At 36.7% G+C, this 26,251-nt stretch overlaps 1 pseudogene; it reads left to right on the forward strand.

The window, feature by feature from the left end:
- Positions 1 to 1,785: 1,785 nt before the first annotated feature.
- LOC148691826 (uncharacterized) lies at positions 1,786 to 4,361 on the forward strand (annotated as a pseudogene).
- The last annotated feature ends 21,890 nt before the right edge of the window (positions 4,362 to 26,251 follow it).

Raw genomic sequence — 26,251 nt, forward strand, 5'->3', positions numbered from 1 at the left:
TTTTTTCTTCTTCTTCTTCTCCTCCTTCCTTTTTCTTCTTTGAGGGGTTGGTGGTTGATGGGTTTTCAAATATATATATATATATATATATTTTTTTTTGGTTGAATCACACAGGGAAGAAGATGGGGAGAGAGAGAGAGAAGGAGGGAGGGGGATGGATGGGACGAAAGGTTTTGATTTTTTTGATTTTTTGATTTTTTTTGTTTTTTAACTTTTCTTTATTATTTAAATATTTAAATATATTAAATGATTTTTTAAATATTTTTTTAATTTTTTAATAGAAAGTGGGGTCTGGATCAAACCACGTCAGCATTTAACTAACAAATTAACGGCAGGCTAACGGAAGGTATAACATTGGCACAAATTCGTAAGATGAGGTATGACATTGTCAATTTTAAAAGATGAGGTATGAAAGTGTTGTGACACCAATAGTTGAGGTAGTTTTTTGTATTTTATCCTAGAATTTAAGGAGGATTTCAAAAAAGAGAGTTTTAACGAAAAGCCTACGGTATTGTTCAATTTAACGAAAAATCACATTTTTACACTAAAAAGTCAATCCTGGTACTATTCACTTTACCCTTTATTTTGTCCTTATCATTAAAACTCAAAGTTCTCAAGCCATTTTCATTAGTTTTCCTTTCAAAAAATCAACTCCAATCATACTCCTTGTCCATCTCTTACGGATTCGTTCAGGAGCTCTTTCTAGATATAAGGAGAAAGGAGTATAGTAACTCAAGTCTCTCGCACACTATTTTATAATATTCGCTTGATAATTATGCCAAAAACATGATGTGATGGAAAGTCTATGAGAGCTTCACTTTTGAAAGTCTTCCTAGCAATACATAGTTAGTCAATAAAAAGTATCCATACTAAAATACAAACGAGTAGCACAAATTCGGCTCCATCCATTTCAGTTAGTCAATAGTGCTAATTGATCTAATCATACTCCCAATACAATTGTGCAACTATGGAGCATGCCATGTCGAATAATCTACTCAAGCTAAGCTCTAAACAGTCCGAAGTAAAATACAACATTAAATAAATCTTTGGTTTGAGCAGTAAATGTAACAGAAAAAGGGACAAATCTTAGCAGATGGTGCTACTGTTACGGTTGATAAAGTAACCCATGCCACTGTCCTAAGAAAAGCTGCAACTACCTTGAACAGAAGCCGAGTTGAGTGGCTTCTCACTCACTCATCTTTCAAATGGCATCAATAAATCGGATGTCAAAAGAAAGGGAATTGATCTGCCACACATTTATGTTTGCGTATTCCTCCAAACATTGTTTCCGTTGGGCTTCGCTATATCCCTGTTCCAATTAAACATTCCACATGGCTTGAGACGAAATAGATAGAATTTTGGACAGGAATACCAAGATTTTTCATTTTTTGATATATATATTTTGAATTTCTACTACTCTGATTTATATGATTATGTTCTTATCACTTCGAAGTTTGTACTAGTGGTTTGACATGATAAGCAGTGCAGTTATTTTCACTTATATAGGTTGGCATTCAGTCATTTATCTGAACATCGACCACAAGATGCTTGGCAAAGTTGGGTTGCAAAAACTCATCGATCACAAGATGCACAAGATGCTTGGCAAACCAAGTTGGATTGCATAAACTCATCGATCACAAGATGCTTGGCAAAGTTGAGTTGCAAACACTAACCTTCCTAGAAATCAAGGTTAGTGAATGTGCATAGCTCACATCCTGCTTGCCAGTTGTCTCAGACTCATCTCGCAACAGTGAATAGAGATCACCGATAGTACTTGAAGTCAACATGGCATGTAGGAAACTGATTCTGTAGAGTGATGCAGCAAACTGATTCTGTAGAGTGATGCTGCAAACTGATGCTGCGGATTGATATTGCAAACTGATTATGCAGATTAATTGTGGGGTTTATCTTAAGGTTTGTCGGGTTTGTATTGGTCTACGATTATATGAACTTTGCTTCTGTTAATTTGATCAAATTTATATTATGTTGTTGACTCTTTTTGGTATTATTTAAAACAGTTATGGAGAGGTATTTTAAGAGAAAATCAACCGAAGATAACCTCTCACCCTCTACAACGGATATTCCTGAAAGTTTAAATGAAAATAACATAAAAAGTATACTGGCAAATCGTCCAAGAGATCCTGGGCTTCAACTTCGAATATTAGAGATCAAGTCTGAAGAGCTTATTTACAAAGTGAATTGGTTTAACCTCGAACCCATCAATTTCCATATACATCATTTGTAGGAGTACAACGCCGTTTCAATCCGAAATGGTTCGATGATTTTTCTACTTGGTTGGAGTATAGCATATCCAAAAATAATGTTTTTTTGTCGAAGCTGTTATTTCTTCAAGCTAGAGATTCTGGAGCAAGCCGGCAATGACAATTTTACTAGCAAAGGGTTTCATAGTTGGAAGAAAAAATGTCCACTTTGAGTTCATGTTGGAGGTCCTAATAATGCTCACAACCAAGCTTTACTTCATTGTGAAGCTTTAATGAATCAGAATCAACATATTAAAACAATTGTCCACAAGCAGTCGGATCAAGCATGTATTGATTATCGCACTCGTTTGAATGCATCAATTGATTGCATTCACATTTTATTGCGACAAGGTCTTGCTTTTCACGGTCAAGATGAAAGTGAAGATTCAAGCAATAAGGGTAATTTTCTTGAGCTTTTGAAGTTTCTTGCAGATCATAATGAGGGTATTAAAGATGTGGTGTTTAAAAATGCTCCCGAAAATCTCAAGTTAACATCACCTGAAATTCAAAAAGATCTTGTGTATGCAGCAACATGTGAAACCACTAATGCTATCATGTTTGATATTGGTGATGATGTTTTCTTTTTTGTTTTGGTTGATGAATCGCGTGATATATCAGTCAAGGAGCAAATGGTAGTTGTACTTCGCTATGTGAATACCAACGGACAAGTAGTTGAAAGATTTATGGGCATAAAGCATGTTCGTAATACCATTGTTTTTTCACTTAAAGAGGCAATTGATCAGTTTTTCTCTATAAATGGATTAAGCATATCTAGATTGCAAGGACAAGATTATGATGGGGCTGGCAATATGCAAGGGGAGTTTAATGGCCTTAAGACACTTATTTTGAAAGAAAATGAAAGCGCATTTTATATTCATTGCTTTGCACATCAACTTCAACTTGCTCTTGTAGCCGTGGCAAAAAATCATACTCAAATTGGCTCTTTTTTCTGCTTGGTTAATAATGTTGTTACTATTGTTGGAGCATCATGTAAACGTCAAGACATGGTTAGAGAAAGACAACAAGCCAAAGTTATGGAAGCTATTCAAAATTATGAGCTTCCAAGTGGGCAAGGCTTGAACCAAGAAACTTGTCTTAAACGTGCAAGTGATACACGTTGGGGCTCACACTATAGTACCTTGGTAAGCTTGATTAATATGTTCTCTTTTGTAATTGAGGTGCTTGAGATGATTGTAGATGATGGTGTAAGTCTTGATCAAAGAGGTGAAGCAGATATTTTGTTGAATCTTTTGCAATGATTTTGTCTCTAGTCTTTTTCTGATGAAAGAAATATTGGGAATCACAAATGTGTTGTCATATGCATTGCAAAAGAAAGATCTTGATATAGTGAGTGCTATGGCTTTAGTCAAAGCATGTAAGCAACAACTACAAGTAATGAGGGATAATGGATGGGATGCTTGGCTTGATAAAGTTTCTTCTTTTTGTGGCAAGTATGATATTGATATTCCTGATATGAATGATATCTTTGTAGCTTGAGGGAGGTCACGGCGTAGAGTTGAAAATTTGACAAACCTTCATCACTACCATGTTGATCTCTTTATTGATGTTATTGACAAGCAACTTCAAGAGTTGAACAGTCGTTTTAATGAGACAAGTACAAAGTTGCTTCTTTGTGTAGCATGCTTAAGCCCAGATGACACATTCTCAGCTTTTGACATTGAAAAGTTAGTTTGACTTGCTCAATTTGATCCAAAAGATTTTTCTGATATGGAGCTCACACTTCTTGAAGATGAATTGAAGAATTATATTTTTGATATGCGTTTGCATAATGAATTTTCAGCATTGAAAGGAATTAATAGCCTTGCACCAAAGGTGGTGGAGACAAAGAGGGATAGACAATATCCCTTGGTGTACTTGCTAGTGAAATTAGCATTGATTTTACCTGTTGCAATTGCTTTAGTTGAAAGATCTTTTTCGGTGATGAAAATTATGAAGAATCTACATCGTAATAGGATGGGTGATCAATGGTTGAATGATAGTTTGGTTGTGTAGATTGAGAAAGAGGTATATGATTCTATTAATAATGATGTTGTAATACGATGTTTCCAAAATATGAGAACATGTCGTGGACAATTATAAATGAAAGTGCATCGATTTTTGAAAGCTATTTTTTGATCCCATTGTCTTAAATTCCTGGCTCCGCCATTGGTGGTGGCTATACAGGGAATTTACTAGTTTGTTGTGCTTTACTCTCTCAAGATCAAGGTTTTGGTCAATGGACAAATACACCTAGTTTGGCACCATTTCTGTAATTGTGTTGTAACCATGTCTTAAATTTTAATGGGATAGCACTATCCCTTCGGGTCAAAAAACAAAAAGAATATTTTTGTATTGTAAACATTCATTACTAAATTTCTGGTATTGGCATAAAATTAATCCGAGAATAATGTCTAATACAGTTAGGGTAATGCTAAAGAGACCATCTATTTGAACCATATTTTGTATATGACATGATATAGCAGTTGTTGGTTGAATTCATTATTTAAATCATTAAAAAAAAAGTATTCAACCATCAACCACCATATTATGTGCTTCATAAAATATGGTTTGAAAATATGGTCTCCTAATATTTTCTACACAGTTAATTTGGCTAGTTGGTTTTGTTGTTGTAATTAACTTTTGAGTAATGATAAGAGACTACATTATTCTTGTTTGCTAAAAAGAAAAACACACTAAGCTACCAAAAAAGACAGAAGCAGTTATAAGAAAAAACCCGGACGTTGCAGATAATGCTCTTTCAATAAAAGCATCTTATCTTTTTCTTTATATCACAATTTATTACCATTGTCTTCATTATTAGACTTTTTTCTTTGTTTTTGTTTGCCAGAGTTTATTAGATTTAAAATACGAGGATGCTCCATGCATCGGTTAATCCGAAGAATCCAGTAGAACATGGCTCTATTTCGCAATTCAGCCTTGTTGCTTACTGCCTTGTTCATTGCTACATGGGAGGGACCTGCAATTGTGATTAGCACAAAAGCGAGCTTGGGAACATTAAGAGAACCTCATGACGGCATACATCTGGAGAAAACAGTGGTCTGGATTTACAACAACTTAGGTCCAGGGCTAGACCTTACTATCCACTGCAAATCCAAGAATGACGATCTTGGAACTCATGTCATACCGTACCAGAGTAACTACCAGTCGAGCTTCCACGTTAATTTCTGGGAAACAACACTTTTCTTCTGCGGATTGAGTTGGCAAGAAGGATCGGAGCTTTTGACATATTTGTAGCCATGCGGGATGAGTATACATGTCCGTACCAGTGCAATTGGATAGCTTACACAGACGGCATGCATGGCTTAAAAGAAGGAACTCAAAAGGACCGTGACATAGTGTATACCTGGGAAAAACCACCAAAGTTATGCCCAAACATATTCATGAAAACTGAAAGCTACATATGCTTACCCAAGCTCAAATCTTCTTGTACTTGATGCAATTATACATATGTAATCAGGGACAAGTTAAAAACAACATATATGGCCTGGGTTCATTTGACCTCAAAGTTTTGCAGACTGAACTTAGTTTGGCTTTTCTTTTTTCATTATTTTCCTTTAAATTTTCTTAAAAAAATAAAATTTATATTTGTAATGAGTTGATAGGTCACTATGGCTAGTCAATTCAAGAAGAATATCATCAAATTGATAATACAAATCCTAATAAGGACATCAATTTTTCTTTCAATTTCTTTCATTACTTAATTTAGTGTAGGTAAATAAACAATTACATATTTTCCCTAGATCAAAGATCATTTCTTTGTCTAGCATTACATAAATTGAAGTAATCCTCCTCTTCAACTGAAGTCAACAAAATAATTTTCTTCTCTTCAACAAAACTCAATGTCGCTAAGATATTCTTCACTGACCTCTTCTTAAAAGTACAAAACGTCAATTTTAATTTTCAAAATATTTTATGACCTCAAAGTTCTAATGTGTTTATCCCTTATTTCATCATAATATGCATGTCATGTATTATGGCTATATATAATATATGCTTGTATGTGCTAAATATAATAGTATTTGTCTTCCTCTTCACAACAGTAACTTTACAAAAAAACCCCGAATCTGGAAAGTGAAGTCTCCCACCAAATTTGATGCCCCGTTGAAATGCCACCACCACCAAAAAGTAGGGCCGTGTTTTGGTGAATAGAAACCTATGGCCCAATTATATAGTTTTTCCAATTTTTTAATCGCAATTTTTACCATGCAGACTGGTCGTGTTGTGGTCAATAGTTAATATTGTATTGTGATTGAGATGTGCAGGTGTGGGTATACGAAAAAAATTCCACAATTAGAGAAGTCCTTACGTTATGCTAAGATGACTGATCCGGAAGTCAGCCCGCAAATTCTCTGGTCGAAAACAACCAAGAAGCAGCCCACCTTTTGGCAGCTCAAGATGTACATCATCGAGAGCAGGGAGGTATGTCTATGCGGTGGAAAACAAACAAGAAGCAGCCCATTTTTGAGCAGCTCAAGATGTATTTCACCGAGAGCAGGGAGGTATGACTCTGTATGAAGGTGTATGAGTGGTTTATGAATGTTTAAGTACGATTATGAGTGGAGAGATTATATTCTGATGGCTTTTATATTAACTGAAAACATGTGAGAATTCGGCACATTTTGCCAACTGAGGTGAAGAAGAAGCAAGCCTAATGGACGCGTAGAATGACGGGAATATTCTTATGCACGACAAACTAACCCCCAACACGAATGATGTTGGTCAGTTAAAACTGGAGATAAATCAGTTGAAGATTTCTTTGGCACGAATGGCACATGAGGACAAATAGGAGAGGAAAATGTGGAGAAAGATCGATGAGTTGTCTGTGTTAAAGCAATCAACCCCATCTCATTAAAAGACCTACACAAATCTAGAATAAAGAATTCTAGAACATTCACTAAGGTTGGTTAGCTAGATTATCCAAGTTAAAGTAGTACTTTGTAGAAATGACTAGAATGTTGTTTCTTAAGTTGGTGGAAGAGTCTAGAAGAATGGTGAGGTTTCCACCAACATGCAAGATTAGTGTAGATAATTCTAGCTAAGGAAGTTAGTGGAATTATCTAGATATCTCTAGCATAGTGTGTCCATGCTTCTCCAAGGTTCCATCCATGCCTATAAAAGGAGAAGGCATCCACACTATTTGTATCAACAAAACAAAACAAATAAAAAAAAAAAAAAAACAAACTGAGCAAGCTTGTAAGCAAGCAAGCAAGTGAGAGTGAGAAGAAAGAATAGTCTTGTAAGAGTGTGAGTGTTCCAGAGTTTGTCTCTAAAAAGTGAGTGAGTGTCATAGCTTCTCAAGAGTGTCTTTGATAGTTTGTGTTGTAATATTTTGTTTGTGTAATACAAGTAATTTGTTTACTTGTATTGTCTCTCCAACACTTGTGCTAGAGTTGTGTACTCCAAGTTTTTTTATCCCAACAGTCTGCTGTCGTGGAAGAAGTAAGAAAAGGAGGTAAGACAAAAGCGATTAAGAAGTGCATGGAAAAAGAAGAAGAAGCGAGGATGAAGGTTAGTAAGAAAGGAGGCATGTTGAAAGTATGGAAGTGAACAAGGGAGAAAGTGAGGAATAAACAGAGGCATAAGCAGAGGAGGAAGAAAGGAATGATTAAGATTCCGAAGGAAGAAAGTCAGGAAGTGGGAGAGAAAGATGGTGAGGTCAGAGAGAAGGGCATTGATTTGGTGAATCCGAAAATGGAAGAAAAAGTAAAGGGTTTGGAGTTGGGGGATGAGACAATTGATTGGGGCATTCCTATAGTTATTTGTACAGCATCTTGATTTGTTGGGAGAATCACTGTCGAAGGGGTATGAAGAAGATGGTTCTGATGATGATAATGACGAAGTGGTATTCACTTCTTAGGGGAGCATTTGGGAACGAAAAGGAATGTCTATTTGACAAGGGCGATGGCCAAAGCTTAGACACAGGGAAATAATAAAAAAAAGAAACGCGAAGTGACTATAGATTACACGGTAACCTCACCAAATGTTAGAAGCTTGATGTTGATCAGCCCTTGGAGGACATGGTGCAAGAAGATGGCCCCAGCAAAAATCTAGATCAACAATGCGTGGTTGAAGTAATGGAGTTCTTCTATAATTTCAGTAAGGAGATGGAGAATGAGATCGAGTTTTTCTATCATTTCAGCCCTTGGAGTTTTTCTATCTGTTTAAAGAAAAGTTAAAAATATTTGTTAAAAAAAAAAAAGTTAAAAAAATTTAAAACTTGAAAACGAAATATCAAACAACTCAATGAACACACAAAATTGGTATATTTAACATACACACTTTCTAATATAAGTGCGACTACATATAATCGTAGGTCTTACCATTATTAAAGATCGTCAACAAGTGTATTAGTTTTGTGTTTACATAATTTTTATGGTTAAATTTTTATTTGATAATTAATTTTGTGTTTACATAATTTTATGGTTTAATTTTTATTTGATAATTACCCCAGGACGCATGAGTCATGCCTGCATGGACGCCATTTTTCATCCAAAACATGACAACCATTCAATGTGGCTGGCTAAAAGCATTGCTTCTGATACAAATTAATTAAGAATGAACGTACAAAAATTCATACGTCAATATGCGTGGGTAAAATTAATATATGGGATGATGAATTGCCTTTAGCAAACACCGTACCCAGATCTTCACTTACCAAAGAAATTCCCAAACATGATGAGCCATCTCAGAAGGTATCTCTTCCTGCAACTGCTGCTGCTCCTTGTCCTCCTCAGTGCTACGATTGAGGCCGGGGTTCTACCGAGGGCGCATGTACGTATCATCAACAATTTACGCCCTGACCTGAACCTCACAATTCATTGTAAATCCAAAAACGCAGATTTAGGCACCCATTTAATCTTGTACGAACAAAATTTCGAGTTCGACTTTAGCCTCAACTTCTGGGGGACTACCCTATACTTTTGTAGTATGGCTTGGAAATATTCACTCTAGTATTTCGATATTTATATACAGGACAGGGATCAGATACTATGTAAAGTATGCGTCTGGAGCATAAGGGCGACTGGGCCGTGTATGTGCAATTACAAGACTGGTAAGTATGACAACTGCTTTGGATGGAATCCACCCTTGACGTTGAATTAAACATAATTATGTGTCTCTGTTATGTTGCCTTCAAGTTGTAGTTCTAAGATAGGGTTTTATGGAGAGGTTTAATTCACAATAATTACCTTCCCCTTCTTGGATATGATTTGGAATAATTAATAAAGTCTCCAATTATATTATGGTCTTTTCATTCACTTATTTAATTCTTACTTATTTCACTTTCCTTTGATTTTTTATGTGGAAGAGTAGCACCAACAGAAATGTGCTATAGGCCCTCGGATACTACTTGCATCCCAATGTAAAGAATGTATCAATCTCAACTCGCTTGTAGACAATGCATCTCGTTCTGTAAACTTTGGGTAATGCTAAGGAGATCAGATTCTTATACCAAATTGTGCAAACCAAATGATGTGATTGTTGATAATTGAATTATTAATTAAGTGTCGATTAACGTACTTATTTCCTATTGATGACAAATCATTTGGTCTGCAAATTTGATTTAAAATTTTGATATTCTTAATATTACTCTATATTTTATAATTTGAACCGTTCAATATATTAATCTTCATTTAGCAACAATTCGTTTAAAATTTATTCGAACAGAGATCCTTTATGTTTCCACTACCACCCTAAAAGATTAACATATATTTGTAGGAATCGTCTTCATATGAAGATTGTGGGACCAAATTAATCCTTAACAAATCAGTCCACTACCACCCTAAACTTGGGAAACTAGAGCTACAATCATGCAAGCAAGATGTTGCATTATGCAGTTATCATGTCATAGTCCAATAATCATGTTGTGTTATCCAACATTTCACATACAAATGTTGCGTTATCCAACATTTCACATACAAAGATATACGGAGGAGAGGTACAGAGTCACTTCAAATTATACTGTAATAATCTCAAACACTTACTAACTTGAGTGTTAAGAGTATTTTTTGCAAGTAGAACCTCATTGATACTAAGCAAGGATGGTCACATGTGTGATTCTAAGCGTGGTTACAAATTTACTTGTTGGAAATTGGAGGATCTAAAATTTTTTCGTCCAACAAAAATTAAAAAATTGAACGGTTATCTAAAGCTCCCTTTTAATTATATGAGACTCCCCATCCTTACCAGTAACTTGTGTTTATCCCAATTCAATATTAATATTTGGTGTGCAGTCAGTTAGACTACTATAATCAAGGCTAAGCATCCAATGCAGTTAAGGAACTTATTTTTTGGAAAGCCTATTCAACTTCAAGTTTCCATACCTCCTGCACCTCCTAGCGCAGCAAAGCATGTAATAACTCATCCCTGATTTTATAGTTTTATAAATTTTAAAGGTGTGATTTTATGAAAATGTTCCTAGATGTGAGATTGTTGATTTTTGTTGACCGTCATTTTGTGACATGTATGAGCTATTATTTTACCGTATTCTCGAAGTGCTCAACAGTACGAAAGTGTAGGCGCAAGCGGAATTGAATTTGGAGTTACGGCGAAAATTCTACGAAACTACGAATGTGATGGGCATTTCAGTAATTTCATGTCGCGAGAGATATTTTTTGGTTTTTGTCTTTTATGGGATTGGAGTGTGAGCCGAGTAGGACTAGGGATGGTAATTTAATCCGTCAAATCCGATCCCCGCAAGTAACCGATCCGAATGGTTTGGTTTCGGGCATAAAATTTCGGGTATTTTACAGTTATGGATAACCACCAAGTAAATTTTTCGGTTTCGGATTCGGTTATGGTTATTGGGGTATCCAGCCCAAACCCATACTCGAAACCCAACCGTTTGATCTATGAATAAAAATATATAAATATTTATTATATGAAAAGCGGTTGTTAATAATCATGCATTATTAAATATGAAATGAATTATTTACTTTTATATCATTAATAATAGGAATTATATGCTTATAATTTTCAAGAGTGTAAATGTTTTCTTAGTAATTTAAATTTTTAATATTACTTTCTAGATGCATTGTATCAATTGTATTAATAATAGCAATTTATTTAATATCGTTTATTTAATACTCTTCATTTAGTTAATAATATAAATAAATATACAAATATCATAATGGGGAAAACCGTTCCCCGATAAAAAATCCATCACTCGACAGGTTCTGTTATGGGGAAAACTCGTTCGGGGACTCTACGGGTTTGGGTTTGAATTCGGGAAAAATAAACAGGATCGGGTATGGGGATGGCACATCCGAACCCAATCCGCCCCGTTGCCATCCCTAAATGGGACCCACACCCCACTTTTTTCCCTCACTCCCATGTCCCTTTCAGATGTTCTCGACCTCTCCCTTGCTGCCACCTTAGTTCTCTCTCTTTAAGTCTTTCTATTTTCTCTATCTTCTCTCTCACTCTAAAACTCTCTTCCTCTGCAACCATCAGTGCTGAGACCCAAAAAGCACCTTGCTTTGCCACTCCAACAAGCACTGCCACCACAACCCAACTCACCACCTCGTCCTATCTTTATCCCTTAACCCATAACTAAAGACAAAACCGTGGAAAACCGTCAAATCGAATTGAGGAGCTCCGACATTAAACGAGATGTTCGACGAATTCATGATGTTATTCCGACTTAGGTAAGGATCAAGAATGCTCAAAACCCTTATTTACTAACTTTTTGGTATGAGTTATGAGTTCCCTGTGTGTTTTGACGATGAATTGATACAAAGACACCTCAGGGAAATATTCCTCAGTTTTCTATCTAACCATCTGAGCCTTTGCAGGCCATTTTCGGCCAACTCCAGTCACGGCTCAACACCATCTTGGTATACTCTTGTTCCTTATCTCTCTATCTTCATTTTGGCTTTTGAATTGTAGAAAATGGTTGAGTTACACGTTATAGCCCCTTGAAAGTTTTCGGCCTCCTCCTACAAATTATGGCCTTCTTCTTCGTTGGGTCTGGTGGGTTCAACCAGCGAGCCTAAATGGGTCGACCCGACCCAATACATAAAAAAAAAAATTTGACTTGGCCCATTTTCGAAATGGATTCAGAGTATTCTCTAGAATTCCTTGCGTTGACTTTTTCGAAATCTTCTTGGGACCCTCCAAGGCTAATTTTGACACTCCGAATCCGTTTTTGGCATTCATTTAGTGAAATTCCAAAGTTCTAACGTAGTTGACCAGCTTGGTGGCTTAGTTGACTTTTTGGTTGATCGTTGGCTTTTTACAAAAATTATCCTGGACCTTTCTTAGGGTATTTCGACGGGTTGATTTCGAATCCGCCGTCCATTTCTTTAAATTCAAACATTTTAATTGAGTTTTACTAATGGGTCTCTATTATGCTTAGGTACGATTATTAGCATTTACAATTCGTATTTTCTCGTTCGAATGGCTGCGATCTCACAAGTATCTATGAGTGGATCTTTTCTTTTAGGGAAGTGTTATTGGTACTCCAAAAATCTGATTCTACCCTCCTCACAAGTGTATTTTTCTTTCCAAATATGAAAAGTTTGTAGTGTAGAATGAGATTTTTGGAGTGCCAATAACAATTCTTCTTTTATATAGTATAAATATTTGTTTAGTTTCCATATATATAATTGTTAATGAATTTTCTACGTGACGCCATAATTAATTTAACATTTATAAGAAATGTTGTAATGATAAGAATTAGGAGATCATTATAAATCCTACAGGATGCCTTAATTATAGTTACGGTTATGAATAGTATTATATTGATTGGAATTATCAAATTAATGTGGCATGATCATATATACATTATTTGCTAATATGTGCTACACTAGTGTTGGTACTCACCTGGGCTAGGGCCAGACTTCACATGTATGTTCACATCGCACCGTGCGCTCACTTTGGATCCATTGTAGGTGTCAGTCCTATCTTAGATTGACATAGGTAGTTAGGACTCGTATGTGATGCGCCAGTCTTCACGTGACTGTACTATTAGAGCGTAAATCATTATTACATCCATACCTGTTCATATTAGAATATCTCTGCATGAACTTGTGTGTCAGCATGTGTTGATAAGCACATGATATGATATGTTTGTTTATACGAGATTATGTGACTATTGAATGTTATATGTTTATTTACAAAATGTTGTGAAGTTTTGCATTCTCGAGATATTGCCGTTTACGGTAAGAATTTCCATGTTATACGTAGTATGCTACTTTTTAGAAACTATACTTGTTTTATGGCGAGGGGTTGTTACATTTTCGAAAAGTTTTTACAAAGTTTTATTTTTAGACACACTCACCCTTGTTTTTCACCCCTTCAGGTTTTAGTGGCAGAGCTTCTATGTCTACGAGGATTCTGGGCAAATGTTAGAATAGGAGATTATCTTCGATTGTATAATTCTCATTCTACTTTTATTGTACTTTACTTATGCTTTGACATCACGTGTGAAATGAGTTCATTACTTTTATTGTACTTTACTTGTGTTCTGACATCGTGTGTGAAATTGGTTCATTCCCGCTCACATGCTCACTCTTGCAATTTAGGCACTTTTAGGTTTAAATTTATTCACATTTTTCACCTCACTACACTTTATAGCTTCGTCACCTTCCGGGTGTCAATCAGCACAGTTCAATTAGGAGTCCAGGTGGACATACTGGGTTAGGGTGTGTCACAGTAGGTGTGGGGTCATTTGTGGATAACCTAGAGCTGGCACGTGAACTTTTCTTCGCCATTGACGAGACGCCTCCTGAGAGATAAAATAAACCTTTTATACCATTCTTCTGGCGATGATTAGACGCCTTTTGATGAAAGTACCGCGTATTTCTATCCCCATCCCAAAACCAGACTACTTTGGAGCGTTGTTTCTAGTGAGACTCCTCCTGAGAGATAAAGATTCAAGTTTCCTATGAAGAGTACTGCCACGATCCCATTCCACAAAATCCGAGGGGTGTTGGAAAACATAAATAGATCCCATGCCTGTTTATAAGCAAGGGACTTACAAATCTAATTACATATTGGACCTAAGTGGATAGCCAAACTACTATAGTATTTACAACATTTTTCTTTTTGTTTTCTTATTTACTAGAGTGAGAATAAAATTTTAGTTGGATGTAAAGAGATAATTTTTTTGTTTAATTCAAAATTTCCTTACATGGCGACAAATGTATAGTAACATATTTAATATATCGTCGTTTTATAAGAATAATGTCTTATGTGTTGTAGTCCTATTAGATTAGGAATGTGATTATGTAAATCCTAGAATATCTTGGAATATCTCTTATATTCCTATTAAGAGTTGTATTTCTAAAAGGATAAGGAATTAACCTTCCCTTCTAGTATAAATAAAGGCACAATGGGGTGGAATAGAACACACCCACAATTACACATCTCTCTCTTCTTCTCTCTATGACACACCTTTCTCTCTCTATATGGCCTCCATAATTATTCAGTAAATTATGTCTCCAACACATTGACGCTGCGCTAAAGAGAGTTTATTCTTCAATCAGGGGAGTATTGCGTTTTAATTATTCTTTTTATGATTAATTTATTATTTTATTGAATTGATATACGTGCTATTGATTCAATTTAATTTTTCTATGTTGAACGTGATACAACGCATTGGAGATGCAATTCTGGCATTCCGAGAAGGATCTTCTACAAATTCAAAGGTTTTTATTGTTTTCTGCCAATCAGGTACACTTAAAATAAAGTAAGATATTTGAAACGACCTTGAAGCATGAAAACATTCCCTATGATGCATGAACCCCCCTATTTTTATATTTTCCTTCCGATATATATATATATATATATCGTATTTGTTTCATATATTTTGTCAATATATATATTTGTTCATACAATACGCAATTGTACTATGTGGAATTTATGAATCAAAGAATCAATATAAATTAAAAGCAATTAGGGTTTTTCAAACCCTAAGAATTTAGGGAAAAAATTCGTAATCTAATAGGACCACAACACATAAGACATTGGCAACCTGAAACTGGGTTGGTTTTACCCTTATGCCTACTTGGGCTTCCTTTTTGCTTTAGCCCGCATACCAGCCCGTCCTGGGTTGCACAACATGCAGCTTGCTTTGAATGTTATTGGGCTGCCAATTGCAGCTTACCCAAACCCAATTTAGGCTTAATTTGTTTGTGTGGCCTGCAGCCAACATTAAATAATTAATGGGCCTTGACAAATTTTATTTTTCTTCTACGATTGACCCCGGTTGGGCCGATTTATTGAATTAATTAAAAGTGACTTGCAGTCCATTAATCTGATAATGAATCTAAAATTATTGACCTGAAGATCACTTTTGGACATTAACGATTCAATAATTTATTTTTACACTTTCAACCGTTGACATACTTTTGTGGTCCCGAAGCTCTCACACTTGAGTTCCTGAAGAACCTCAAATCCACTACACTTAAATCAACATATTGCATTATGTGTTCTTGTAGGAACCTCTCTTTTATGAACTAAATGTTCATAAACTAAATTGAACCTATAGTTTCAAATTTAGTGCCTTTGAAACCCGAAGTTTTCATAAAACAATACACCCATGAAAACTCAACGTTTTTCATGAAAACCATGTCTTAGAACTCAAAAGTTCTAACTTTGATGCTTATGGATGATTCATTCCCATAGCACCAATCACAATCTTGTTCCCTCCAAATTCAATGGATTGTCAAACCGTCACAAGTTCGATTTCCCTTATTTGGACATTTCTAACGTAAACCACTCTATGTGGGGTACAAGACGTGAATCTCCACTTGACTATCAAGAAGCTGAGAAACCATTGTAACCAACAATGGCATGGAAAAGATGAATAAGCCTTTGCATGATCTTCATTCGAAGACTTATACTCGAAGCATTATAAACGGAAATACCTCTCGAACGAGGATTCCATGGCTCTTAAGCTTGCTCTTATGGAGCTCATGAAAAGCATTACCTGAAGCACACCATGATTACATCCATGAATGAGTACAAATATGAAGTTTATAAATCTAATCAAATTTTAACTAGAGAATACTTTTCTCATCCTTCCATGTTTCTAACTCGCCCCTGAAGCAGTAGTGTAGAAAGCGGAAGTTTACCAAATTCTTGGATCTAATTACTACCATAACATACGGTAGAATCAGGGCCTGCCAAGGTGTGGCATTATGCCCAAAGCATGATCCTTGGCACCTAAGACCTAAAACTTCAAGAATAAGGGATAGTATTCCTAAACCTTAGCCTTGCAAAATCTACTTCCGTCTTGATGGAATAGATCATTGGTTATGCACTTGTTCATACCCCTACCAATGTTGCTAAGGAGTACCATTCTAGTATTCAATACGCGAGACAAATTTTGCTCCACCGAACACCGTTGGAAGAGAAGAATTTTGAAATGAATGGCCTTGTTGGCCGAATCCACCCTAGTAACTTTGGTTTACTTTGTGAACATTTTTCCATTTTCTTGGATTCAAGTTTGGTGCATGTTTTACATATGGATAATCTTATTGATACTGTTCTTGAATATGAGTTAATTGAATCATGTTTCTTAATACATGTGACCAATTCAATTAAACGCGTGATTAGGTAAGAATGTGGAAAAGTTAGTTGTCTGGACGTACCACGCACACTAACTTTACACCTAAATCACATCTCTAACAACGACTTTAGGTCTATCCAACCTAATTAAGAACATTGGAACGCTCCTCGTTGTATAAATGGTACTGCATCACCATTTAAAGGACCTAAATTCTCCCTGTCGTTGAGTTTTCAAGGATATTCAAGATGACAATGATCATCAATGAAACGACTGAAGAAAATAGAGTGAAATATCTTTGCACCACCTCCAAAAATGAGTCACACCATATGTGGTCGGCCTGGAACCTGGTGATTGAGCAGTTACTTGCTTTAGCACGACCTTTTAAGACACTTAGGTCAAACAATGATGCTACAACGCATCTTCTTACCCGAAGTAAGGATCTTGTGCGTACAAGAACACTTTGCCAAAACTCGCTCGTTTTGAGAAATTTATTTTTTATATCATCCTTTGCAAAGATACGAAACGACTCCATTTTCATAGTGGATTCAAGGGAATATATGTGGACTAATCCAACCAAAATGCGGACCATATAAATACTTATGGCTTTGGTTGATGAATCGACAAACTGGTCACATGTTTGTCTACACATTGCTGCTAAACCTCATGGCCGATTAAGTGCTCACCACCCTACTTATCCCTTAAGGTCCGGGAGACTGGATAATGTCGGAGAGTTTATATCGACGGTTTTCGATAAAGTATTGCATGTGTTTTGGGTTTATAATTAAACATTGAATTCCCATGTTTACCCCAAATAGCCTCGCCTAGTGATCATAAAGCGCAATTTCAATGATGGCCCGGATTTTGGTAAACGTAACAAGTTTTTGGTTTCTGCCTAGGGCTATGCAATCTTATACGCAACTATGTTGGTCCACTTTGAGGCCCATTTCCACCCAACCTATTTGACATTACAGTTGGTTACTGGGTACGAACTTGATGATTTTCGTATTTACGCATTTGGGTGTGCATTTCATGTGCCAAGTTGTGCCGTCGCAACATACCAATATGGGTCCTCAAAGAAGGATATGAATCTTTGTCGATTATGATTCTCCTTCACACTAGCTCTCTTCGAGCCCTTGCATGCGATCTTTTTACCAATTATTTGCGGGTTGTCACTTTAATGAGAAAGTCTTCCAGCCGTTAGGGGGAGATAAGGATGTCAACTTTCCTATAGAACGGCGCGAATTTGCGTGGACGTTGCCCACTATGTCTCATCTCGATCCCTGTACTGTACAAGTGTGATAAGCAAATGCGATGAATTCTAACTTTCAGAATGTTGCCCCAGATGCATTCCTCTGATCTAGCTAAAGTGACGAGATCATATACCAACTGCAAACATGCTTGTAAGGATAGACGTACGTAACGGACGTCGAGTCAACATCCCTAGAGGGTGTGCCATCTCTATCGGACGGTTTGGACGGCCTGTTAGACAGTTCGGTACACCGGCGGATAGCCAATGAATCTGTCTTGGCCTGGAGGATGATAGATCACTTAGTTCATAGGATTCACTTCCCTAGAAGAGGAAGGCACGACACAACAATGAATCTATACTTGATCGTTGTCTCAAATCATTTCCATCTCATGAGATTAATCCAGATTACTCCTGAGACTTGAAGTTTTTCGTCCAGTATACTAGTTTGGATGAGCTAAATAGAATTGAAATGAGATTACCATCGATGATGTTTTCACTTATATGGTAGCTACCAACATAAATGAAAAGCGATGATATCAAATTGTGTTTCGTTAATTAAGTGACAACATAGAACTGATTGGACAACTAAAGTTACAATCCAGGTCAAATTTCTTACCAAAGTGTGTTTAGACCTGTCATTCCTACACTACTCAAGGTAACCCCGTTGTGTTACAAGTGGGAAAGGAAGCGTTATAAGATGAATGAAATAGTGCAATTTGATGCACGCCTTACGGCGCAAGGTTTCTCTTAAAACGTTCTGTGACGTATAGCAGCATTATGAAATGTGGTCAGTGTTTTCTCCATAGGGATATAGATACGGAGATTGACATGTAAGTTCCCACAGAATTACATGGACTAGTTCAAATAGTTCAAAAACCATGGAACACCATTTTAACTTGTTTGAGGCATTCACTTACAATCCAAAGGATGTGGTATACCCGTCTAAGTGATTATTTTATCAGTCATGGATGAATTATGCCCTTGCGTGTTATACTATGAAGTCTTATTCCGAATTGCTAGAGTTACAGTTTATGTCGTTGACATGCATCTCACTAAGACTCTGGAAGAGCTTGAGAAAACTGGCTCGCACTTGAAGATGGAATTTGAGATGAAGGATCTTGGAAAAACTCAATTATGACTTGACCTGAAATTGAAGCATTGTTTTAACGATATTTTGGTACACCAATCAAACTACACCCCGAATGTGTCACCTTTGAGTATACCTTTGATCGTCCATACGTTATATGCAAATGAGACCCTTGAAGAGGTTATGGAATCTAAAATGCCATACCTAAAGTTCAACTTTGCGCTTCGTTGTAGTTAGCTCATCGTACTTAGACAAGACATCTCCTTTGTTGTTGATCTGTTGGCAAAGATGCAGCACCATGTCTACACGCAACCACTAAATTGGTATTAAAGACATATCCTGAAGGTACCACGAGGGCAAATCCCAACGTATCTTGAGCGGATCCAACCCCCTGATCCTTGAAATGATGCCATCTTGTTTGTTATGTTGATGCTAGTTACTTATGAAACCCGCATAAGGCAAAATCCCCAAATGGTTATGTCTTTACCATTAGGGATATCGCAATATCTTGGAGGTCCACGATATAACCTTAGTTGCAAAATCTTCGAATCATTCCATGACTCACCTCACTTCATTACGCCATAAGTGAGACATGGTTAAGAGTTCTTATTAAGCATATTCGACGTACTTGCTATTTTTCATCCATTGTTGATTCCCAACAACGATCCATGAAGATTATGCTGCATGTATCCACCCGACCAAGACATGATACATCAACGAAGTCAACGCCAAGATATATTACGTCTACATCTACATCAGCAAAGCATGAGGAGATTGAAGTCATGCAAGTCGATCCCAGACAATCTTGCCAACCTCTACACGACGTCACTGCCAAAGTCAACCTTCCAAAAGCTTGTCCGAGGAATTGGTATGCCTAACTATCATGTGCAATACTTGTAGTTCTCATTTGAAAGTTATGTCAAACTTAGGGGGAATATCAAGAAGTATACTCACTTGATCTTAATGTACTATTTTTCCCTACGATTAAGAGCATTTTTTCCACTGTATGTTTGCTACCTAACTAGGTTTTAACGAGGCACCCATCCTGGGCTGATCATACCTTTGTAAGCTTTTCAACTTGCGTCCAAAAGACGTATAGTTTGACTTAATGCAACTTCTCACTTTTCTCCTTAATCTATGGGTTTTATCCTATAAGGAGGTTTTGTGAGTTTTACCTTTTTATGCATTCTTTCGTTGATCTGAGACTCACATTCGCTCATTATGCCAACGACTTCATCGCTGAAGACCTGATGCGCCATTTACCTGAGTATTTACACACTCAAGGGGAAGTGTTGCAGTACTATTAGATTAGGAATGTGATTGTGTAAATCCTAGTATATCTTGGAATATCTCTTATATTCCAATTAAGAGTTGATTACCTATTAAGAGTTCTAATCCTAAAAGGGTAAGGAATTAACCTTCCCTACTACTATAAATAAAGGCACAATGGGGTGGAATAGAACACACCTCAATTACACATCTCTCTCTTCTTCTCTCTATGCCTCACTTTTCTCTCTCTATATGGCTGCCATAATTATTCAGTAAATTATGCCTACAACATTATGTATATTGTCTTATGTATTTTGAATACCTAATAATTGCAAGTCAAAAAATTCAAAGTGATATTGCCAAAGGAGTCTCACTTAGCCCAGTCCATAGTATTTAATTAGCAGCTTGGGAGGCTCAAGCCGTATTAAGCGCGATTACGATAGACGGGCTACGGATACGTGGACATGGCCCCCTGAACTAGAAGTCCAATGCACCATCAAGCCTCTGGAAAGTTTACGCAATCTAAAGATTTTAGAATATAACATTCAAACTTGGGCTTTGCATCATTCTTAGGAATAATCGAAGGGCGGTTTGAAAATTGTCCGAGAGGTAGCTTTGAATTCCGACCTTAAGTACAATTACTTCTATCCCAGATTAGCATACTAAGTCAATTACGTTCTGCAACATCAAATGCCTAAGCAAGTCCTAAAGAGGCATCCAAGCTAGGAAATCCTCAAGAAGAATTTAATTCCAAAGGGGATATCATACATGGAAGCGACTTAGCCAAGGCAGCTAAGTGTAGTTCGATTGAAAATGCTCAGATCCAACACATATAGTCTAATAAAAGGATTCCAAAGGTGTTTCCAACGCACATGTAAGCGACCAAGTTTTTGACGAACTTTTCTCTAAGATTCACTAGAGACAGACATGTAAATCAGACTAGAAAAGAAGCCCCTTCTTGGTAGCACATTGCAATCTATAAAATCCTTTGACCCAGAATGGGGCAAGGTGAACAAACATATAGACATAAGGTCATGATCTAACAAATCCAACAAAAGAATCAAGAAATCTGGAAGACATTACAGGTACGATTAGATGATAGTCTGATCAATGCAACATTAAAAGCATGGGGCAAAAGATTTTTCACGAGCTTAATACCTGGTGTTGGAGTAAGGTTGTACTCAGACTATTGCACTGAAAAACTTTATAAACACTAAGATTGGGAGGTGATGTCTTTTTGAATCAACGTCACCTAGGAGTACTCGAGCTCTATCCCGAGCCTAAAAACTTATCCATGTTTTGCTTCAGTACTCATCACTCTGAGGTTTGCTTACTTCAGAAAGATTGACGGACTAAAGTACAATCCAAAACGTCAAGCAAATGATGAAAAGTCCTAAGTACTACCCTAACAAGCTTAAAGATATAAGAACTAGTTCATCAGAAGCACACTCAACATGTAAAAGTATTAATTCGTCCTGAAGGAAAAACCAAGAAAACCCAAGTCCACAACCGGGGCAAATTTTTCAGAGTATAGAAGCAACAAGTCCCCTTCCTGGCCAAATAGACCATAAAAGTAAATCTACAATTACATCAAAAGTAGTTACGACATCAGCAAACTTACCTTCTTCTGCAGCGCACGAACCTTCACGGGGAGCCTCAGGGTCCACAAGAGCAATCTCTTCCCGTGTCGCTTCCTTAGACACTTCCATCTCTGCAGCTTGCCCTGCCAACTAAGAAGGAACTAACAAGTTTACCTTCCAAATCTCCACTAATTTGCGATTGGCATCCCATCCGTTACGATGATCATGTCTAGCAAAACCCACGATGTAGCCCCGAATATGGCCTTCATAATACCTCAACGCCTATTCGACCTCGAACATTGCACAGATCTCGACCAACTCCACCTCATTATCGTCCATAGCTTGCTAAATGGCTTCAATGTGAAATCATTCCCTCAGGTCTGCCTCCTGCCGGATTCTATCCAGATCAAACTGAAGAATGACTCGATAGGTGTCCCATGTGTTCCGCTTTACCGCTAGCGTTTTCTTTGCATCTTCCTTAGCCTTTAGCACCTACGCAAACTCCGCTTGAAGTTTAGACATCATTCCTTTTCTCCTCATTATGCATATGCTCGACCTTTTTTATTCGTACAACGCCCCATAAGGTTCCGTCTCTCTCTTTTTAGCCAAAAGCTTCTCCAACTCTGTACTTTTCTCATGGAATTGTCTATCTAGCTTGATTTTTGCTGCCTAGCTCAATATAAGCTGCCTCCAACTTATAGATATTTTTCGTCTGGTTTTAGAATGCAGCGTCCGTCCAAGCATTTGTCTGATTGGACATGTTCGTGAAAAATTAAGACCAAAGAAAGGAATGCCAAATCATTGAAACAATGAGAATGACTTACCGCATATCGACCCTGGTAATAATTCCTCACCAAGTGGTTAGAATCTACAATCACCTCCTCAAAATTAGTGGGAGAAATAGTCAAACGAATCAAAGCTCGAGCATGATTCACACTATGGAGACCACTTGCATTAAAAGGAAGCACTTCATAATTGCAGACATGCTTGTTTACCAGTGGAGAATGAGTTCCCCTTGCGGCTATGTCAGAAGAACTCAACGCTTCGACAGACGATGGTAGTATAATATAAAGTTGCCCTTTGGCCTTCTCATCAAATACCCTCTACATACATGTAAATTAAGAGTCCAACCTTTTAATTTCCTTCGTTGTACTGTACCCATAATTATAATTATGTGAATATAATTCCACTAATTAGACATGATAATAGAGTGTTAAATTATCAAAGACGTGAGATATGAAAGAGCATAAACCTCTTCATATTCCTTCAGTTTATTTTATTAAAATAATTTTATATTTAGTGAAATAATCAAGAATGCTACTATAAATATAAACCATTATGCACCAAACAATAATACAGAAAAATCCAAGCACTTGGCTGCTCTTCTCTTACAGGTTAATCAGTCTTTCTTGTTATACCTTAGTTATTCGACTTGCATGGCATATGTCCCACATGAAAAAATGAGTCCACGTTTTACAAATGCCCTTCAATTCATGCTGCTTATACTAGTTGTTCTAACAACATCAGTTCAGGCTGGTCTACTTTCTAAAGTAACTATTCAAATCACAAACGCGTTGGGACCGAACACAGACCTCACAGTTCATTGCAAGTCCAAGGACGATGATCTCGGTTATCACATACTTCATCCCGGAGACAGCTTTGCGTTTAAGTTTAAGCCAAACATTTGGGGGACTACACTGTTTTTTTGCAGCTTTGAGTGGCCAGGAGAATTTCATTATTATGATGTCTTCAGAGCAGACAGGGATGGTTGTGGAAAATGTTATTGGACTGCCTATTTTCTTGGCATTTGTTCTCACGATCACAAGTGTATTCAATGGCAGGATCGGGCCGGTTCTAACCCTAGGCCATTAATTCCATAGCTTGCTTATAAATGTTTTTTTTTTTTTTTTTAATAACAAGTAAAGCTTATAAATTCTTATTTTTGCCATATAATGAATTTGGTTTTGATGTAAACGCAATGAAATTGTGTGATGGCTTCTATTTTCTGCATTGCATGTAACTCCTTAAACCCCAACAATTGGCAGAGCCAAGAAAGTTAACATGATAAAGAAGCGTCTGTGTCTCGAGGTTCGAATTTACAGGAATGGAGTTTTGAACTTTGATGCCAAGAGGTGCACGCACTACTTTTGTCAATTGGTATAACCGCACAGTTGCAATAGATCAGTTCAATTTACTCAAGTTTAGATTTTGATTTCAATTCACATTGAGGTGCTGGATGGTTGACTGCATATTAGATTTGAAGCTAGAAGCTTTAGGCTGAAGCCCTAGCCCACTCTTTTAGTTTCACACTATTTAAAAGAAAATAATAATAATAAATGCTTAAATTGATTTACATTTTTATTTACAACTATGAATTCAAATTACAAATTTTACATAACTTGTGCTTTTTCTTTTATTTCTCCACAAGCAATATTTGGACAAGCAACACGACCTTCACTTAAACAGTTAAGTTTAAGTCCCTTGTAGGTTTCCGACCAAAAGCATGCAAAATGTCTACTCATTGCTAAAACCAAAATCATCGTGTCAATTATTTTTCTTTCTATATCTAGAATAAATCTTTCCTTCTATTTAACATTTTCGAGTAACTCTAAAGTTGGGTAGATTAAAGTAAATTATTTGAGTTACTAAATTCTAAGAATGTGTCACATACTTTCATATGTAGGCGTGAACAGATTATAAACTCAAACTACACACTTAGATAAGAAAATAAAGAATTAATTTCATGCGTTTACTACTTTTCGATATCCGTAAATAAGGTATTCCGCAGTGGTTTACATGACTTGAATTCTCATATATAAGAATCACGTTTCATAATTGTATTCTTAACAGTGTTGTTGTATTGATGTGAATTTAATAGTTGTAGCTCAATATTATAATCATAAAATTGGACTCACAGTCCATTGTCCATACATTACGCTCAACAATCGGACTTACTCTTATTTAAGCTCAAACTTTTTGGCTTACTATGTGAGTTTGCTACTATTTTATAAGGGTTAAACTCAAAATTTCGTTCACAAAAATCAAAATAAAATAAAATCAAAATTTCTGATCAAATGTGGATGGCCTAATAAAATAAGGATAATAATTGTATCCTCTGAGTAATGTTCATACATCACTTTTTGCAAATACGGTATCTTCACTCTATAAATTTTATAATCGAAACAGTTCAATTTCTTAATCTTCACTTGGTAATTATCCTTTACTGTCACACCTCGACCTGGAATATCCACCTAAACTCTAAATCAAGCTATGCTGGCCGACACTAAGAGGCTGTCGAAACCATAAAGTGTAGTGACGTGGAAAATGTGAGTGAATTTAAACCTTAAAGTGCGTAAATACAAGAGTGGCCATGTGAGCGGAAATCAACCAATTTTACACGTGATGTCTGAGCATAAGTAACATGAGGAATAAGAATATACCATAAAGAGGTCAAGCCATCATCGAAGAGGGCCGCAAAAAGCCTACAAAGCTCAGGTTCTTGCCAAAAAACTGGAGAGTGTTTCCCCCAAGTTGATTTCTGTGTAAAAGCTACCCAAAACTCGCGAGTAAGCTAGAAATCAGAAACTAAGAAAAAATGGAGGGATGCGAGTCCTTACTGAGGTCGAGAAGTGAAAGGGATCGCCTGTTCCTCGTCAGCGTTCTTGTGCAGCGAGCACCGAGAGAGGGAGAGAGTGTGTGCAAGTTTGAGACGAGGAGTAAAGGGGAAGGTGCATGGCGAGGTGGTGGTCATTGGTGGCGGTGGAGTTCGTCGGAGCGGCGAGGGTGTGTCAGTCTCGACGCCATTGTTTGCAGAGGAAGAAAGCTGAGCGAGATAAGAGGGAGATGAGATGAGGTGGTAGCACGAGAGAGAGAGAGAGAGAGAGGTCCGGGAGTGTAGGAAAAAGAAGACAAATGGCAGCAATGGAGATGAGAGCTTGTGATGTTCGGGCCCCACGGGCCAAAATAAATTATTAAAATAACAAAAATATCCTACCAAAAATTATTAAAATAATAAAATTATTATAAGAAATATATAAAATATAAAATAGTATTTTTACAAGAGTATTTTTCAGATTTGTAATTCTGTAAAATCTTCATTGTAACTTCGATTTTGATTTTGTTTGCGTCTATGCTTCGTACTGTTGAGTACTTCGAAAATACGATAAAATAATAGCTCATGCACGTCATGAAATAACGGTCAATGAAAGTCAATAACCTCACCTCTATGGGCATTTTCATCAATTCACTCCTTTAAAATTAATAAAATCGTAA

This window comes from Pyrus communis, chromosome 13, assembly GCF_041283825.1.
Source record: "Pyrus communis isolate YQ-2024b chromosome 13, ASM4128382v1, whole genome shotgun sequence".
Classification (NCBI taxonomy): domain Eukaryota; kingdom Viridiplantae; phylum Streptophyta; class Magnoliopsida; order Rosales; family Rosaceae; genus Pyrus; species Pyrus communis.